At 30.2% G+C, this 21284-nt stretch overlaps 1 long non-coding RNA gene across 8 annotated transcripts; it reads right to left on the bottom strand.

Moving 5' to 3' along the window:
• Positions 1-477: 477 nt before the first annotated feature.
• On the bottom strand, positions 478-4388 carry LOC105176218 (uncharacterized). 8 transcript variants are annotated; one of them, XR_016063537.1, is made up of 5 exons: positions 3951-4388; positions 3795-3863; positions 3595-3642; positions 2888-2951; positions 821-1791 (listed from the first exon to the last, which is right to left on the bottom strand). It is a non-coding gene; the product is annotated as an uncharacterized LOC105176218 (long non-coding RNA). The 8 variants fall into 8 exon arrangements; XR_016063536.1 differs by having other exon boundaries at positions 3595-3863; XR_016063535.1 differs by having other exon boundaries at positions 3595-3866.
• Positions 4389-21284: the final 16896 nt, after the last annotated feature.

Here is a 21284-nt window from a genome sequence, read left to right on the forward strand (position 1 = left end):
CACGATACGTGTGAAGTCGTTATCATTTCTGTTCCCACACCAATCAGGTTATAATATGTTTAGCCTATTCAAGGCCTGTCTTTTTCAAGAGCAATAATAAATTATATGTTATATCAAAATTATTAAATGAAAATAAATTATAATCTCATACATTATCTTTGCTTGTACTGAATTAAAATTATTTTTTTAGAGCAATTTTTCTTTTGAAATGTTTGAAGAAAAAAATTAAAATTAATAGAATATCAGTAATAACAACTAAAAGAATTGTTTTTACGATCAAAATTAAGAGAACTTAGAATTTGATATTTAGTTGAAAACGCCATATATTTTTCCAGTAGAACTCTTAAATTTCTATTATTTTATTCCGAAGAGATTTATTTATTTTTTAATGCACACACTCAAATTCCAACAGTAAAAAATCTTAAACTCATTTCCGTGGAGGAGACTTATTTGGGAGAGTTATAGGCTCATTAGTCATTCCCCAACAGCATTACGAGTCAATCAAGATAAAGAAGCACCAATTCAAGTCGCTGGAATTGGAAGGACGACTTCTTATCAACGTCAAGTTCATGTGAGGGTGGGGCGTCCCAATAATGGGAAACGGATATTTCTCAGATACTTTATCTGAAAATGATCATTCCAAGATATCAAATTCTCGTCACGTTCCTATGAGAAACACGTTGCCTTAAGCTCAACTCACTCTCATATTATTGGCACTTGACACAATTCTACTCCAAACCCGATCCAACCAATCATATTAGGTTGAAGTAAACACGGTCTAACAAGAATTTCATCGGCATTTTATTATCGTCGTCGTATGTGCAGTGAAGGAATGCGTAATCCTGATTAACACAAAGGATAATACAATATTACAACCCCACATCCTGATGATGCAAGAAACTCGAGAAAAATCAATTCAAGACTATTTTAATGCAACATGTCACTTTCACCATCCTTAAAAACTTAAAATGTACCTGGGCAATAATGTCGCAGTTCAACCACCGGCCAAATGATGGGAGAAAAGACATGAAAGGTATCGCCTAGCAGATATCGATGAAAACGCTCCAGATAAAAACAATGTAAAATCATAGTTAATCTCAACGTTCAGGGCCCATTCATAAACAAATCAGCTCAACTTTAATAATGAGATGCCACTGCTCTTAGATCCAGTTCTAGTTTTGCCGTGTTTTCGCGTTAACTATATCCAACTTGACTGCACTTCTTAGTTAGGAATACGGATTCCCCTGAACTTGAGAATCAAACTGCATCAATTGCAAGAATCACCTTACTCAAGCCTCCTGCACTTGTGTGTGTTGGAGTTGAACAAATTTCAAACTCATCAAGCCCTTCAAGTGGCTCGTTTAAATACGCTATCAGACAACATTTTCTTTGGTAATAATTTCAATCTTCAAAGTGAAGGAATTAGCCAATCAGGGGCAAGAGTCCACTCTGAAAACAAAGTACCATGCATATGAAACAATGTCGTCACAGGTTCTTAACAGCTTGGCATCACTGGTCATGATAGCAAGGCAGGGTATTTTGTATCGAGTAGCGGTCTGACAATTAAAGACAAGATTCACAGTTAGACTTTTACTTGCTCCATATTGGATGCTCAAAAAATTAAAAAACAATAGCAAACCGCGAAGAAACAATAAAATGAAGTATAGAGTGACGCCTTGAAGCATCCTCAAAAGGTCGTAGATTCATGTATCATTACTGGAGCTGGGGCATCAGATCACCAACCACTTTTCCGTTGGATTTGCTAAGCAAGTTTGGTACTTCAGTGAAGGTCTGTGGACATTTTTCAGTGGCAGAGAACAAGAATCAATGGTAAGATTCTAAAACATATGCATGCATGAAGGAGAGAGACCACTAGGAAGCAGACACATCACAGGTAGACAGGATGCTTCCAGCATAGAGAGAGAGACAGAGAAAGAGAGCATCACAGTTCAAACATCAGGTGATGGGGCATACATTTATCAAATTGATCAATATAGAACTTAGTCCTTCCTCAATCTGAACTCTGTTAGGAATATAATCTTCCAATATTTTTTAGACTAATTAAGAGCTAGTACTTTTCGATTATTTGGTAATAGTAATACTTTCTGCATACATAAAAGTCATTTCTCAATTAGCACTGTCAACTGGTCTGATATTATACACAAGATAAGTTACAAAATTTTGTCTAATATTTTTAACTTTGACAAAGACAACATTGCAAGGATTTACTAAGAAAACATATGTCAGGCATATGCCCAACACCAGTTTCCAATGTACTCAAATGTAAGCAACTAACACTGATCTCTCTAATGGGTACCACAAAGCAGTTAAGCAAGCATCCTATGACGCATGCAACCATTATAATCACTAGAGAACATTCTAAGTACGCAAATTCCTCTGACTAGAGGATTTTGGCAAGTTTGATGTTAGACTGCAGCAAAAGAATGGAAAATTCCAAAGGCCTCAAAACTTGAAAAAAGCCACAGAACAAGGGAGTGATCTGTTCCACTGGTCAGACTTTGAAACCCAACTGGGCAGTTTCTCATCTTATATTCTTTACTTGCTCTGAGGGCTTCGGAAGATTTAAAAAGTCATTAAGTTATCTAAACCTAATAGCGGGTGCGGATGCAGGAAAAGTTTCAGAAGACAATTAATCCAGAAAGATTTTTATGTTTCACATCAATTGACCTACTTTGTTTTATACCTCTTATAGGAAGAGGACAGTAACAATCACAGACTAGACTGACAATTTAGGTAGTCATCTGCATCAGTAAGAGTAACATATCTTGAACAATCCAATTCTAAGTAACAAAAGTATGTAAAAATAAAGAAGATCTGATAGCACCAGAATAAAGAAGACAAATGGCTTTGAAAATAGTTAACATACTCTAAAAGTGCTCTCGACTTTAGCATACATGTCTTGAAGGTTCTTCCAGTATCTGATGGTGACCCTGAACCATTTGTTCTCAAGTTAAAGGGCTTACTATCCCAGTTAATAAGCAAAACATGATCATGTCTCTGAAGTCTTAGGAGCACATTATATGCAAAAGACGCAACAGGAAATATGTGTGAGAAGAATGTTGTCCAGATCCATGGATGGGATAACCCAAAATATATTTCTATTCACATTTCTAATATTCGGACCCTCACAAAGGGTGTCATAAGACATAAGCCACAGTAACAGCAAGTTTTCCCGGCATTAGTAGTTGGGAAATATCAATTGCCAAACATTAATTTCTAAGAGGTCACTCAGGGTTGACCATAAATTCTGTTACGCAATGATGATAGTATATGAGAACTATGTTCATAGTAGCAACAGGTATTTCGGATAAGCCTTGCATGGTCAATCCCACTGTTGATTGTGGGATTCACAAGGTTGTTTGTCCCACAGACATGTCTCTTTTCTGTACCCTTCTTTTTCTTTTTTGGATCATCTTTTTGTGAACATCTTTGCACACAGCCACGAATGGTCAATCACAGTCCCATTTGCAATTTTAACAAGTCGATAATAGGTGAAATCAGAAACTTCCACAATAACGGAGAAGGAAAGTTATATATAAAGTATATCATTTGGGAAGACAAATGCCTTAACACCTGATATGGAATTCATGTTATTGAGTCATAGCCTGACACAAGACCAACCTGCAGAACAAACAGGGCATTTGGGTTAAATCCAAATTATCCTATAAATTCGAAATAGGCACAAAACCAGCACAAGCAGAAAAAAGTAAAAAATGCGCCATAACATTTTTCAAAAGAAGAAGCTAAACCCGTCCGCTTATTGTACTCTTAACTCAAGTAATTTCATTTGCGATTGCTTTCACACTTAATTTTAATTTCTCTCCAGCCTCAGGACCTGCGTTCTACTGTTTAAATCCAGTTCTTAGCTGCACAACAAACCAGAAAATGGAGTGGGGAAGAAAAAGAAAAAGAGACAAAACAGCTCGAACCAGTTTAATAGTGAAGAGACGAAATGCAGTGTATAAGGAAGCTTTAACGGCGCAGCATTCGCAGCTAAAGCGGCAACAAAAAGGAGAATGTAAGGGCGAAAAAGTCGATCTGGAGCAAAGAGGAAACCGAAATTCGGGGAGAGTTTCCGAGATAGAAGCGGCGGGCATATGTTGGTGGCACCGGTCGGCGGTGATCGCCGTAGGAGAGACGAAAGAAAGAAGTATGACAGAGATATTGAAATCCATCCCGATACGGGCGGTGGCCAGCAAAGCAAACGCCGTGTCCTGGACGGAGAGTGAAGTCAGGTGAGAGTTGGACCCAAAATTGAAATTGAGATCAGCAAGCAGGACTGTAAATAATTCGGGACAAGGCAAGGTGAACGGTAAATAATTCGAATCAAGCTGATCATAAAGGTTGTTTGATTGGGGAGATTGCACTTTTTATCCTACCTGATATATAATAATTCATTATGTTCCTATATTTTTTAAAAGAAATCAATTTTTACCCCATATATAAAAAGGTAAAATACATAATTTTAAAAATATAAAGAAACAAATCGCTATATTTTAAAAATATAGAGGATGAAATGATAAAAAAAATTATAAAAAATAATTTGTATATTTACAATATCTCAACTAAATTATATTTTCTCCATTTTTCATCTCACAATTTTATATGCATGGCATATTTGATTTCACGACATAAACAATTATAATAATCGGGATCAGAAAATGCTACAATTATGTAAAATTAAAAATGCTACAACTTTTAATTCTATAAAATCAAATATGTTAAGTTCGTAAATTAGGGGATAAAAAACACAATGCTCTTTATCATATGGAACCAAAAATATATTTTTTTTAAATTATTATCAAATTTAAAAAAATATATTTGATTATTTATCTAATCGACTTCACATATTTAATTAGATCAAATCCGAGTTGTATTCAAACAATTTAATATTTTTTAGTTTATCTTATCCATTTTGTACTATTTGAGTCGAGCTCGATGTATCAAAAAAAAAATTTGTTCACACTTAGTCTCTGGTCTTTAATAAATTAAATTTAAATAAAAATTTTAATTAATTAATTTCAATCGAGTATTGAGTTGTTTGATTTACTTTTCGGCCCCTATTAGCAAGTGATTAACTTAACTTAATGGGCCGAGCCCATAAACTTGTCTCATCTTTTTTGGGCTTTGTAATAGAAATGATTGGACCTTTGACATGGATAAAAATTACTGTAACGTCCCAATTGAGATTGGGCCGACCTGTGTTGGCTAAGCCCATTATCTCAATTGGCACGCACCACCCATATTATTTATTTCCTCACTCCCAAACTCTATTTGCGGAGGTGTTAGTGTAATATGCCTCAAGGAGTGTTTTGTATAATTTCATCATTGAATAGAGAGTTTGCTTGTAATTACAACTACAATCTCTATGAGGTATTTGTAATTTTACAAAAAGTATAGGGTATTTGTGTATTTAAACCTAATTTCAGAGGTGTCGATGTAATTTAATCATTTTTTAAAAAACAATTACAACAACTTAATATCAACTATATCTATATAAAAATAGATTTTTTTTTTTAAAAAAAAATCATAGTTGTGTGTATTTAAACATAGACTTTATAGTTTGAAATTAACTTTATATGGATGGAGGTAATTTTCATAAACTATTGAAACTTGTATTAATTAATTTACCAATAATTAATATTTGTAGGTGCTAATCAGAAAACATTATAAGCGCAAGTGGGAGATAGTGAGAGGCATAACAAACAATATAATTGCATGGTCAAGATTTTATTGAAAGTATTATAATCTTTGCAACGTGGCCAAATATATTCCACTAGACCACCTTGTACGACAACCTGCTCACTTCAAATTTTTATTATTACATTTTGCCCCTCCATGCTTAGTGCCCTCATTTCTACTTAAAATCACATTCTTCCATTATCTATAATTTTGTTTAATTATGTGTTCCATCACTTCCAGCGCTTTCTTTATTTATAGACAAGCTCTAGCCTTGTACTGTTCATTTAACGTCTGTACCATCTAATTTTGGTATATTTAAAATTCTAATATATATAGATTCATTATTATTATCCCACCATATATAATAACGTCTATAGTTTACATAAAATCATACAATTGCAAAAAATATGTAAATGGTTGTCGTTGATTCTCCATGTATAATTTTGTATACACTAACATTCTTACGACCTTAAATACTTTTGTCTTTACGACATATCTGACTTAGGCATCGGATGATCATAATCGAGGCCTTCTCAATGTGGTTTTGGTGATGGTTTATCTTGTATGTCCCATACTCGATCGAGATGTAAAAGTTTTTTGCTCATTAAAAACAGCATATTTAGAAGATAAATATTTATTGAATTTTACTTTCTTATTTCTAAAATCAATATTTATCCTACTTTGATTCGAATTATGACTCCAAAGTAATATCAAACTCCATATCCTTGCAATTAATATGCTGATCACAAGTTGATCTGCAGTCATAATAAGAACAAACATAGGGAAGAGTCGAGGTATAATGTATGGTGCATGAACGCAGACACAATGATACCAAAAGTTTTTAAAAACTAAAATAACGACACAACACTAACACGGTTGTATATAATATATGTTTTTTACTATACATACTCTTAATTTCTTGTAGAATTAAAATATATAATATGAAGAATATTAAAATAAAATATTAAATAAGCATGTTTTTACATCTGAGTTTTTAACTAAATATAGCTTTAAAAATATATATAATCAGTTTATCTAAAAAGTATGTAATGAAAAATTCCTAATCATCCAAATTAATTAAATTATAGTGACCATCTTTTTATTATTTAGTAATTTCATCCCAAAACTTTTGTGCATGAGAGGAGTGAGTTAATTTTTTTTTTACTAATAAGCCTAAGAATTTTTATTTTTCTAATAATAATCAAAAACTTTTTAAAATTATAAAAAAAAGAACTAACCGTGTGGAACATGTCAACAGGAGCGTCCGCCATATGTCCTCTTTTCTTTTTTATTTTACAATTTTGGACACGTAGATGCCGTGTCTATCTGCGTGTCCGATACGTGTTTGAAGCATGTTCAAGCCGTATTTGTGTTCAATATTACATTGAGTAATTTTTCAAAATATTCGTGCATGATAGATTATAACTCTAAGATGTTTACACTAACGAGGTTATTTAGGGGTAATGTACGGGAACAATGTGTAGGCAAAAGATTATACATGAGTGTTGAATATGCATAGAAATGTCCATATGTATGATCTTACGTGAATCACCTATTCTTGGTTAAATATCATTTTTATAAAAGCCAAATTCAATGTTGGACCAATTACAAGACGAATCGGGTCGATTCGACCTATACTGAAGCACCCATGCCTCAGGGCATTCAGGAATTATAAGACTATGCATGTGTCTTTCGGTGAAATCAGTAAGATTAAACATGATCCTTACATTAAACTCTCAAAATATAATTATAAAAATAATAACACAAAATTTTACAATATATTTTTATTTATTCAATTCTCATATAAATTTCATGAGTTGATAGGAATGGATCCATGTAATATGTCTAAAAAATTTAATTCTAGTTAAGTTTAGCCAAATCTAAATATATACCAAATGTCAATATACTTATAATGTGATTGGTATATAATTTTTTTTTAAAAAAAAAGTGATCGATTATAGTTATTTTATTATTAATTTAGTTCAATCAAATTTAAATTTAACAAAAAAAAAATATTCTGCAATATCTCTATATAGAAGGGGGGGTTGTAGATGATAATAGGAAAGTAGAGAAATGTAGTGTGTGTTGGCACCCCCCACACAGCTGTTGGATTTGATGCCATATTGATGGTCCCCTCGTGTACTCTTTTATTTTTTTTCCTAACTCGTAAAACTTGACAAGACATTGATTGCTATTACAAGAAAGGAAAAACAGACAGAAAAAGAAGCAACATTTAGCTTAGATTTCTGCCTCTTTCCCTTTTCTGAAATTCAAGCTTTGTTTATCCCCATCTTATTATTACCTTCTTCCCAAACATCATCACTCATTTATGTGGGAAGTGGTGTGGTTGGAATCCAATATGTGGTAAGTTGAGGGCTTTGGGACCATCTTCATGGGACCACCATTTTCAATAATTTTATTCTACATTTTAGGTATTCATTTAATTATACTTACTTGCCCCACTTGTTTGTTTTTGTTATGTCTAAATAAGATGGGGTGGTTGTTTAACATAACAGCTTATAGTCAGGCTGAATATGCGGTTTTGATTTTGATAATATATTTCACTATAATTTATTTACGAAATAGGGTTTCATCATGAACTGATCTTGGCAAAAGAAAAGACTACAATAGGTGGTCATGCACAGACCAAATACCCCCAGTTTTATCTTTAATTACGAAACATGTCAAGATCCGCATCTTTCTATTCGGGTCATTCTGACCTACCTCAACCCAATCCAAACCCTAGCATATACACTTATGGTTACCATCTAATCTTTTTTACATCTATAGTACACGTGAAATCATACAATTAGAGTATGTTCGATTGGAGTGAAAAGTGAGAGTGTAAGAGAAGTGAAAGTAAATATATATATATATATATATATATATATAAGAGATAGTTTGGTGTTCGGTTACAGGGAAGAAATGGAAGTAAAGTAAACAAATGAAAATGTTTGAGATTACTCCCCTTCCAATCATACCAAACAACCTGAAGAAAAATTATTATTATTTCCCTCCCTCTTCCCCTTTCACTTCTTTTTTCCTTTCACTTAAACTAAATGAACCCTTAGGAAAATAAATAAACTCAGCCCTCCACGTCCTAGCTACAAGTTTTGCTACTCGGACATTTCTTCTTTACGACATTTCTAACTTAGGCATTGGAGATCTATCATGGTTCTTACGATTTTTTGACTTTAGTACATCTTTTACCCAAAAAAAATCTAAGCATACCTGTATTATATTGGAACATATTCACCTCATCTGACTGTTACAAATTCAAAATTAAATTACATACATCACTATTATTATTCAATTATATATTTCTATATATAAACTCAAAATTAAAAAAATTAAGAAGTGGTGGTAGCCAAGCTATCAAATCTGGCTATCAGATCTCCACCCACCACCCAAAAATTCAATTTGTCTTAGGTATATATATGTGTCTACAACTTGGTTGGTCCATTAATTTCATCATATTCAAATAATAATAATGGGAACAGAAATATCCAAAATTATTAATAAATCCACATATCTTTCATGACTTGACGTTGACATATGCAGACCAAACCCATGTATTTATATAAATACATATTTTAAAGTATTATGTCTGAAATACCTAAATTAGAATTATAACAATGATCTCGTGATTATTATATCAACATCAAAGATTTTACCATCCGGTTTTTAATCTTGTCGTATATTGTAACTAATTATTTGTCACTCTAGCTTTATATATATCCATCCTACGTTTCTATGTTTTCTTTGTATTATTATTATTATTATTTTATTATAGCGGAAAATGTTGTAGGATGATCAATAATAGTTATTGAATATCTTACCATTATAAAAAAAAAATTTGGATTATTCCTACGGTATAAATAACTGCAATTTAAAAATCATAGTAAATCAATAGACTAATCTACCACGACCAGATGAAATTAATACGAAAACTTAAATTTTGATCACGGTTAATCATCATTTACCATGATTGTTTGTCCCTATGGCCAATTTTTTGCCATAGCTTTCAATTGTAGTTAATGATTTGGCCTTACTTGCAGAAACAATAGCTAATAGTCTTTGCTCAGCTTTGATTCATTAGTATCCGCTATGATTTTTTATTTTAATTAACTATATATTAATTATTCATAGTGAAAAATTATATTTCTTCTTGTGTTCACAATATGTATATATATATACACACACTTGATTATGCTCGAAGTATATATTTAGCTAGTTCTATCAATGGTGTGACGGGTGAAATCTGCTGGTGATGGATCTGGAGGACCCTGGACTAGAAAATAATGGAAAACATGAGCAAAAAGACATCAAGTTTGTCGGGACAGTTTCATTTAAAATTTTCGATACTTAAATTAATATGGGCAAAATAAAAAGTCGATTCAAGGAGCTAAATCTCAAATGATGAATGTGCCTATCTAATAAATAAAATGTAGTATTTATAAAGAGTCATAACGTATACAGATCATATCATCATGACATTGTGTTGGGTCATTGATCAGATTAGAGCTATTCAATCCCGACCTGAATAAAAGTCTATGAATCTTAACCCATTTCGACATTTCTTGAGTTTTTTGGGGGACAAATTTGCCCTTTCAAGACTAATTCATAAATGACCCTAATCGATGTGTATAGCCATATTTTTCATCATTGTATGACTTAAAATTGGTTAACATACAATATTTGTTACTATGGAAAGCAATTAATTTACATGACTTGGTAAAACAGTAAAATTGAAAGGAAATATCCAAAATTCTAAGGACAGGTTTGTTTGACAGGAAATGAAATATATTATGTGAATCAAATTACGTGCCATCGTATTATTTTGTTGAGTAATATCATTTTAAATTCGAGAAAGAAAATATATTCCTTAAAATTGGAAAAATTGAACAAAATTCCAAGAATGTAAAATTCCAATATTTTGTCGGTATTCTTATTCCTTTTTTGAAAATTGTGGCTCGTCAATTCATGTGTGATAATAGTGTCAATATTTTATTTTATAATCATATCTATATATGATGTGTCAGGAACAAATTCGACCACAATTTTTCATGAATGAAGTATTGAAAAATCATATGGAGATCTTTAGGTGGAAGATGATATCTTTCAAGTAATAATTGTGAAAAAATCTCAATCTTATGGGGACATATCGAACATACACAATTAGAGATTAATTATCAAGATTGCAAGTTGCAGTAATCATCATCCATTAAGATGTTATGGGGGTTGATTCACATGCTATGCACAGAAAGGGAACAAATTCTTGCAGAGAGGAACTAATTGTGATTGATGTCTCAAAATGGGACAATTAATTAGACATTATTGTGTTATTTTCAGATGATATATATAAATCAATGTGTTTTGTCCACCATCTAAAATATATAATTATTACATGTTTTTAGAAAGAGATTAACATGCTGTCTATATATTCTTTTTCTTCTTGATTGTGAAAGGATGTCTAGTACATATCATTTATTGTTAGAAACTAAATCATAATTTTATCTTTTATGTCACAAAAATATCAACTCTCCTACTTCCTCCACTCATTACATTCAAATTTTAAAATCAAAAGTATGAATAATTGCACCATATATTATATTTATGATGTGTCGCAAAAAATATCAAACGGGGATTGTTTATATAAATTTCGAGTCTATGAAAAAATAATTATGAGATTGGAAAAGATAAGCGAGCTAATTTAATAAATTTAGAATAAGGGATTACAATCTCTAGAAAAAGATCTTCGAAAATGATGACATCCCCTTTTTGTTTTTTTCTTTGTTTTGATTCAAGGGTTGGAAACTTATTTTTGGATATGAATGTGTTTTCTCCAATGAAGTTGTGGAAGCAAATTATCACTTATATTTTAATTTGGTATTAAGGCTTTGGGAGTTTGACGGCAAGAAAGATGCAAAACTTTGTGGTTGTAACACTTTGTCGCGACTTAGAGCTTTGAATTTAAGGGCTTGGATTTAAATTATTGTATGTGTTGACTTGTTGTATGTCTTGGCTTATTGTCTGATTTGACTCTAGTTGTTGTATACTTGTGTGACTTGACTTGCTGTTTGACTTGGCTTCTTGTCTATTATCTAATTTGACTTGTGTAGAATTGCTGAAAATCACTCATATTTATAGTTGTAAGGTGAAAACTCCTACCATGATTGCTTGATGAGAAGGTGATATTTAATTGACCCTCCATGATTTAATTGACATTGTTTTCTTAATCACAAAATATGATTTGATGTTACAAAATCATTGACACTTTCTTTTCTAGCTTGAAGCTCACTTTTACTGGGCTCAAATACCACAAGCCGTTTAGTGAATCATTTTTCTAACGAGCCATATTTAAATATATTTTAATCGATTTTACCCAGTCAAAATACACAAATAATTCGAACATTATTCGGTTCCGTTCATCTAAAAAAAAAATTATAAAGTCCAAATTTTATGTGGACTTTAATTAAAAATTCAATTGTTAGCCAATTTATTTAGACTTCTAATTAATAATTTATCCCTAAAATTCAAAGTCAATGAGATTAATTAAAGGTTTGCTAATTGTATTCAAACCAACTCAATCTAAATCCTTTAGTATAAGATCTAGGCTTATAAATCTTACACAAAATTTAGGACTCTACAAATTTGGATATTGAAGGGTTATAATCAAAGTCCATCCAACGACTCATGATGCAGATCATACATCAAACTTGGTTCGGATCGACTTCATCAATAGTGAGTTCTTACACAATCACTATCGAGCTCCAGCCAATATCTAAAGCCTAAAAATTATTACAAAAACATATTAATATCCATATTGATGATATTTAAACAAGCTCTAAAGTTAGAGTTTCAATCTTACTATTTAAGATAAAACATTATGAATTTACTAGGTAGAGTGATAGCTAGACATAACTTCCTTTCTCCATTATGGTACAAACAGCCACACTACACATTTGTTGGCATTAAAATCACAAGGACATCATATTGACTTTGTTCCCAAAATGGAGTTGTTGAAATTTGAGGAAAATATATGGTTTTGGTGAAACATTTTAATGGAGGAGCTGTCCTTTGGACAGGCGGATGACTAGACTAGTGAGGAATAATTAGTGAAAGTACATTATTGAGAAAAAAAAAATCTTAATTTCTTTTTAAACTATTTAAATTTTTTCTTTTTGAAATAAAAGATGGTCAATCAAAATAATCGAAAAAAAGTACGATAAATATAGTCTTTTCATTGCGCGCTACGCACTCGTATTTAACTGTTAGGATGTCCACCTAAAATTTATTAATCTCGTAGATTTTTTTTCTTCAAAATAATAAGTTACTTCATGCAATGTTATTGACTTCCATCCAATATATTTTAAGGACTAAATCACATATAGTACGTTTTTTCAACTGCCATTTAAAATTATGTGCGCGTTTTTGTCGATGGATTGAAGTTAGACTCAAAATAGTTCGTAATAAAGAGTTATTGTATTATCGAAGAATTTAACATATTTCTTTTTTGGACCGTAAACGATGATTCCATTTCTTTTTAAAATATTCAACATTTTGAGAAAGACCATATTTAAAATCAAAGCCCGTAATATAATAAATAAATTCAAGAAACCAAATCTCGGATTGGGATAAATTAAAAAAATAAAATTATTTGCAACACCATCCTCCGTTGCTTCATTTTTATGAAAATAATTGCTTCATCGATCATGCTTCGATACATCTAAAGTAAGTATCAATTTGAGCCAAATAAAGCAATCAAAACTAAAGTACCAAACCCTCGTACGAGAAAATACATAAAAGCAAATTATTATAAAATAAATAAATATATTTATTCTGCAGTGGCTAAATAATATTAGGGTTGGTGAGAAATAATTAAAATAGAGAGCAAGTAGGTTTAGTGATGGATGATTTTAGGAAAAATTGTGTTACCCTTAAATTGCAGTAGACCCGCAATTACTAGACAATGAAAAATGGGAAGCTAAAAAGCCTACAAATTAAAGCCTAACATTTAAGCATGGGAATAAATAATAATGAAATTTTTCAACTTTGATTGAGAATTATTTAGATTGTTGGTATAAGTATAATTAATATAGGCGTGACTCTTTACGTGCTAGTTGCCACAATTTACATATATATATATATATATATATATATATATATATATAGGTAAGTAGGTTTATTGTGCCAATCTTTAATTTGCCTTTTCGGATCTATCCCTTTATTGTGAAAATAGTAAGTGAAATTCCCAAATTTAAAGTGATATATAGCTTGACAAGTACAAATTAATCTTGAATTATTTTTAATATTTTTATGATTAAAAGTAATGATTGAGAATAAATTGTTCGTATTATTATTTTAATTGAGATGGTAGTTTTAGAAGACGAAAAAATATTTATCTAAGAAATAAGATTTTATTTGTATAGCGTCTAAGAAAGGTAATAATAAAAATAAAAGAATTGATTATTCCCTACATTATAAATTACTACGACTAAAAAAATATGTCAAATCAAGACTATGTAACACGGTCATATAAAGCCCAATTCAAAAATTTAAATTTTGATCGCAATTAATCAACTTTTATTATGATTTTAGCTCTGACCAAAACCTTTGCCATAGTTTTTAGATTTGGTGAATGTTGTTAGCCTATTTTATAAAAACAACGGCTAATAATTAGGTACAGTCGTAGTTAATTAGCACTTACAGTATGTAGTATGTTTTAGTACTCATCAACAAAACAAACTAAATTTAGTTTCACAATTTGAGTAGTTTATTACAATATTACTAAAAGAACTACCCACAAAACGTAAGTTTGAAGAAAACGAAAAAAAGTAGAAAACAACCTGATTTTATGAAAATGAAGAATAATTTCCCATGTGTGCGAAAGTTGGTTAATGATGCTATCACACTGATTTTTTGTAAAGCTAAAAATACATTCAACTAATTGGATGATTAATTTATTTACTTTTGGAATTTTACATTAATCTATAAATTAATTTTCTTTTTTTTTTATTTATAATGTAATGTATTGGTTTATATATTATTTACTCTTATTTGTAATATATCTAAAATATGAAAAATTATTTATTATATGTACGAGAGAGTGGCGTGCCACAATGACTAGTATGATTTAAAACAGAGCAAATGATGGACATGGGTGACAGTGCAGGATAAATAATTATTAGCAGTTAAAAGATAATGTGTATTATTTAAAATAAATTAATAACTATAGTGGTAATTTTGATAGTTTAAAATTTATCATTGCAGTGTCAGAAGCTGACGATTGAGACTGAGATTATCACTGTTGCTTTTTTTTTTTTTGTTTTTTAATAATATTAGTGAAAAGAAAAAATAGGGTTAGTGGGCCTACATTGAAGTGCAACAAATTTTATTATATAGGTGGTGGGCCTGGGCCTATTAAGTCTGTGAGGCCCACTCTATGGTACTGTTTCCAGTTGTGGAAACCACTTCCATCAACTATACCCTCGTCCTACTTCCATTATTGGAATTCTCTGTCTGCCAAAAATATAATAAAATAAATTATTATTTTTTTGTCTGCTTGCATCTTGAGGGGCACTTTGGGTATTTCCTTTTGTGTTTGTTGCCTTCTGAGGTGGGCCCATTCTAGGTTCTTCTTCTCCTTTTCCAAAGGAATATTTTGAGTTTTTTTTTTTTAAATTAATATTGTATTTAATAGTAAATTATTTAATTTAGAATGATGTGAACTACGAGTGTGTGTGAGTATGTGTGTGTTGATTACGAATCTTCAATCAAACGGTTGAGTTTTGGTTCTTTATGCTTCTTGTATTCAAATCTACGCTCCAAGTTCACTTGTGTGTGTCACGATCTACCCATCAATCACTATGTATGAATTTAAATTTAAGTTTTCATGTGATGCACACAATGTTATTTTTTAAGACAAAACATATTAAGACATTAATGTAATAATAGGCACATTAATCATTCTTAGAGAAAATATTAAATTATTTATGTGGTAGGTACAATGTTAGTTTTTAGAGGGTGTTAGGAGTAATCTAAAATTCAAGAAATCACAATAACTTATTTTTATAAATTTTACGTTAAATCTGTTTGACCGATCTGTAAATTAATGTCTCAAGAGATTATTTATCTCTTAATGAGATATTATTTAAACGGTAAGTGATGGGGTTAAGTCATAAATAACTCCTAAATCGATTATCAAATACTTAAAAAAGAGGCATCTGATTATATAAGATGAATATTCACGTCTTTTTTATTTGGATCGAGCCCTATCCAATCCACTCCGACTCGCTGGCATGTTTATCGCCTATTGATCAACAAATCATCTAGCAGTCACGGACCTCTCAATCCATATATTCGTAGTTTATTCTTTATAAATACTAGTTATTTATCATTACTCTATCTGAGTTAAATAAGACCTTGACATGTCAGCTCAGACGTCGAGCCGAATCAATAAGATTCAGACCTCACAACGATAAAATTGTGGGCTGGAGTCTCATAAATATGGACGAATATTTACTTTTGTAATAGTTGTTTGCTTGCTCCGAATCTGATTTTCCAATTTAAAATTACAAACACTTAAAATTTAACTATAACTAGTACATAATTTCTATTTTTAGTTAATCAAGATTGAGAAATTTCAAATCACTTATTTGGGATTTTTGTAAAATAATATCATAGAGTGAATTATGAGCATTACTTTATATGAGAGAATTTTATGCTATTTATCTGATGCTTGTTGAACTATTTAGATTATTACAACATTGAAAGGCTAGAACATATTGTTAGGTTAAATTTGACTTGAGTATGAATTGCTTTAATGCATTTTAATGTTAATAAGTGGTTCAACCATTAGCTCTCCTGGCTAAGTGTACTAACCATTTGAAATTTTGATTTCAAAAATAGTAAATTATTTACCAAATTGTTTTTATTATGCTTTGGATCCCATCATAATTAATTATGAATAAATAATTAGATTTAGAAGATGTTTATATGTCTTTTATAACATTTTATAAGATGTTGAGACGTGTTTGGTAATTTTTTTTTTTTAAACTGATCAGCTTATAAAATTCGTAAATAAAATGTTACGAATTGATAAGCTCCCTAAAAAAGGAAAAGCGTTTTGAAATTATTTTTAAAATTTGACAAATTCATTCAACTTTGGACATATTAATTATATAAAATTATTTATACATAAGTACTAAATTCTTAGTTTTACCTAATTGTTCAAAAACTCAATTCATAATTGCTATTTAATTTAGGCATTTATTTTATATAAAATAATTAATTGGGTAGATGATATAATTATTTGATTCTCGTGATGTAAAGTAGATATTTAATTTTCAACAAACTCATAGTGAGTGGATGATTTTTTTTTTATTTTTTATTATTTCATATAATAGGTTATATATATTCCCAATAAATAGTGGAATAAAAAGAAAACATTATAAATTAGCAAAGAAGAAATGTAAGAAAAGATTCTTGAAAAAAGGAGGCTAAATCCATGAAATAATTAATGTAATTACTATAAAGTCAAATTTTATGTTTTTAAATTGATAGGAATTATGCTTTATCCACTACGGGCATTTTTGTCAATTTTACCATGATAATTAAAATGTGGAGTGCCCTTATTATAAGCTCTCTATAAATAAATAGGCCATGAGTGGAATTACAACAATTCCGGTTGCCCTATTAAATAATTTTAAAGCAAGTATTGATTGGCATTTAATATGTATATTTTTTTTTTTAAATGTGAGTATATGTTTTTATTATACGTACGATGGAACTTTGTTCAATTTAGTACAATTTATTTTCGCTTAGAAATAGATATATTTAAATGTTCTATTCTAGTAGGTGTGAGTACATGTATTATGTGCATTATACTTCTACTACTACTACTACTATCAATTATTATTATTATTATTAGGGTAAATTATATTTTATTATCTTTATTATGCCTGTTTTTACACATTATTGGCGTCTAAATTCTTTTTTCTATCAATTTATCATCTTAACTTTGCTAAATTTTGCACTTTACCATATATGATAGGTTTTGTACTGATTTTTTTGTCAAAAAAATATTACATGCTGTGCATATGTGAAAAATATCACATTGCATAACTCTTAAATATTATATGTGTACTGCATGTGATATCCTTTTGACAAAAAACTTGGTGAAAAAATAATTATAAATGGCAAGGTGCAAAATTTCATAAAGTTGATATGATAAGTTGACAAAAAAAAAATTAGATGCTAAAGTATAATTTATAGCTGGGTTGACAAAATATAATTAATTATTATTATTATTATTATTATTATTATTATGGAGTATATATAAATAGAAGGACAAACGAACACTACTAGAGGGAAAATAAAAAATAAAAAAAAAATCAGCTCTATTGTGCGTATACGGAAAAGATTTTTGGACAAATTGAAATAAAAATACGTAAACCTTTTTATAAGACAAAATAAATAACGCATGGAAATGATTCAATAGTTATGAAAATTTGATGTTAAAATCAACATCGAACTACTTAACGAGTAAAATTCTTACTAAATTTGTTGCTAATCCACATTAATAATCAACGAATTCCACTATTTTGTAAGAAATATATGTCGTTGCTATTAGCGTTATTTCTTGTAGTAAAATACTATTAAAATAAACTAACACCTATATTAGTGGAGCTTGATTAAACCTGCATCAATAATAATCATATTTTTGTAGTCGTCGACATTTGAAACTTACTACTGGAAAAATACTATTTTGTCCTTTTATAATATGAAAAATGAGCAAAAGAAAAAAAAAATCATATGAAAGAATGTAGCAAATTATCCCATGTGTTTTTCATAGAAAATTTTTTGCTTATTTCACATATTCACGGTGTAAATTGTATTTAACTCGACTTATAATATATATATATATATATATATATATAATAATTAAGATTTTAGAATGGTAAATGTTTTTTCATTTATTTTTAATTTCTTAGCTTTAATTGCTCCATCCAACTTGGTACCAAATTAGGAACAAAATCATTTAGGAGGTTAGAGAAATTGCAGCAAATTATTTAACTTCTTTATATGGGAAAATTATGATTTGAACAACTCTTGTTTGGACACTCTATTTCAGACCATCGATCAAGAACATGATGTTTCTGTAGCCTTGTCAACTGTGTCTGGTCCTTATGGGATGACATATTCTTGAATTCACTTTCACCAAACAGTTCCTTAATTATTTTATTTACCCTTTTTCTCTTTCTAATTGCTTATTTACAAACACATCGGTCAACATTAATGGCATAATCATAATTAGATTAATCACTGTTTTTTTTGCTTTCAATAAAAACGTGAATCACAGCTATACTGAATTTAGACGCTTTCTTTGGTCATTGGTTTTATGACCTGGACACGATTTCAATGTTAATTAAAACACAACCTTTGTGTATCAAAGACATGATCCCGCAGGCTCGTTTGGTTGGTGTCATCAAAATTATTTTGATTTGGTCCCCTAGTTTTCTCATAATATTATTAAAGTGTCTTTTTGGGAATTGCACGATGTTTGGCTAAATTTATTTTTAAAACATTCATATATTTTATAAATATAAAACAGAGCTCAAGAGATTTTAGGTCTCTTTTGAAAAAAAGATTTTTAAGTATTTGGATAAAATAAAATTATAAAATTTATAAAATATTGTCGATAAAATTTATTTTAATCACAACAATAAATTATATAGTTCTGATAGTGATAATTATTTTATAAAAGAATTGTTATCAGCAAGAATTAGCAATAAAAAAGTGTATAAAAAATTATCACTAAAAATAATTAACGAAACATATGTACCACGACCTAGTGATAATAAATAAATGCTATATATAACTATTTTGTGTTACTGTAGATGTGTTTCTAATCATCTACAATGACAACTTTATGCACAATTTTTGTCACTAACAATTGAGTATGGTAAGACTAAAATCATTGTCGCTGAATATACATTAGCCCCAAAATATCTCTAGAGTATTTATAGGTATTTGTACAGGTTGATGTACGGGTCGTGATCTTAACCTTTCAGGTATTAAGTGATCGACGATGGTGATTCTGAATCAGCTGGTTAGGTCTGGAGCCGATTTGGATAAATAATGCCTAGATCTCAGTCATGTTCGGGCATTTTGAGATCCTATAGGCATATTTTGCTCTTTAAAAGCCCATCTTGTTAGACCCCTATAATTATTGAATAAAATTTGCGTTGGTACAAATTGACTCGCTTGATAAAGATGGGCCACTTTCTATTATATATTATATGATTGACTCCCTCTACCTGTGTGATGTGGGGACCAAATTTTGGCTGTTGAAATAACCGATATGACTTCAAGCTTTGCAAGAATTACTAAACACCCAAGAATCCATTGCATTTTTGTTCTTGAGACAAACCTGATGTGGTGAGATCCTCATCTATTGAGATTTTATGATCTTCTTACAATCGACGTAATTCAATTGCTCATGTTATCTTGATGTGGCTAGTTCAATGGAACACCAATGGCAAATACCCAAACCCTCTAAATGTTAGCTAGATATGTACTGTTGACAGATTTATAACAACACAAACCGACTTATTTGATTTAAGCATCAGAAATAATAACTAGAATTTATCCAATATTCTCTGGGTTTTTTTTTCTCCTATGGGGCAACCAACACCGACCTTAAATTTCCCTGAATTTGATACAAGAGTACGAGGAAAGTTGGATTTATTGTATAAATATTACATTCCAAAAATGAGAAAAGGCAAATAAATGAAACAAAGAAAATCGTATATCATTGTTTATATTGTGATGAAATAGAGAGGTGCTATAATTATAAAATGACGATTCTAACACTGTTGTATTATATTCTGATAATTTCAGAGATATCTTTTAATGATAAAATAATTAACTTATTCAATCTTTTAAACTTTACTTTAATCTACCTGCTCAATTAATATATTTTACTATTTATAGTATATTTTAAAATATAAAATATTTATTATATAAATATAAAATCAATATGCCACAGTTGCTAGTAGTAATAAAAAAGTTGGTATAGCTTTCGTGGGTGGGGACGCGCGGGGAAGTGAGAGTGGGGAGAGAAGCAGGATTAATAAATACGAGGTACATGGTAAGAAAGGGAGGTGGAAGAACAAAAGGGGGAAGGGAGTGGGCCCTCCTCCTGTACTCTTGGATTGGACTTTTCTGGAAAGTATTTCCTTTTATTGCTATTATTCCATTTTCCTTTTCTGAGACCAAACCCCTCTTTCCTCTCTGCCGTGGCCCTCACTCGCAATAATTCCTCCCCTCCCTTTTCCCAACAATGCCCTCCCCATTTCCATCTATTTACTTCATTCATCATCATTGTAATTAATTGGATTGTAATTGTTGGTGGTGATTTTTTCTTTTTTTTTTTTCATTTTATTTTTGGAAGGATCTATTAATTAAAAAAATTATATTATTCAATAATTTTATTATTTATTATAAAGTGTTTGTCTGAACTGAATACTTATATATTCGATGGCCAAAATATTAATATAATAATATAATTGCAAATA

The sequence above is a fragment of the Sesamum indicum genome, linkage group LG13 (assembly GCF_026168435.1).
Source record: "Sesamum indicum cultivar Baizhima isolate 11 linkage group LG13, ASM2616843v1, whole genome shotgun sequence".
Classification (NCBI taxonomy): domain Eukaryota; kingdom Viridiplantae; phylum Streptophyta; class Magnoliopsida; order Lamiales; family Pedaliaceae; genus Sesamum; species Sesamum indicum.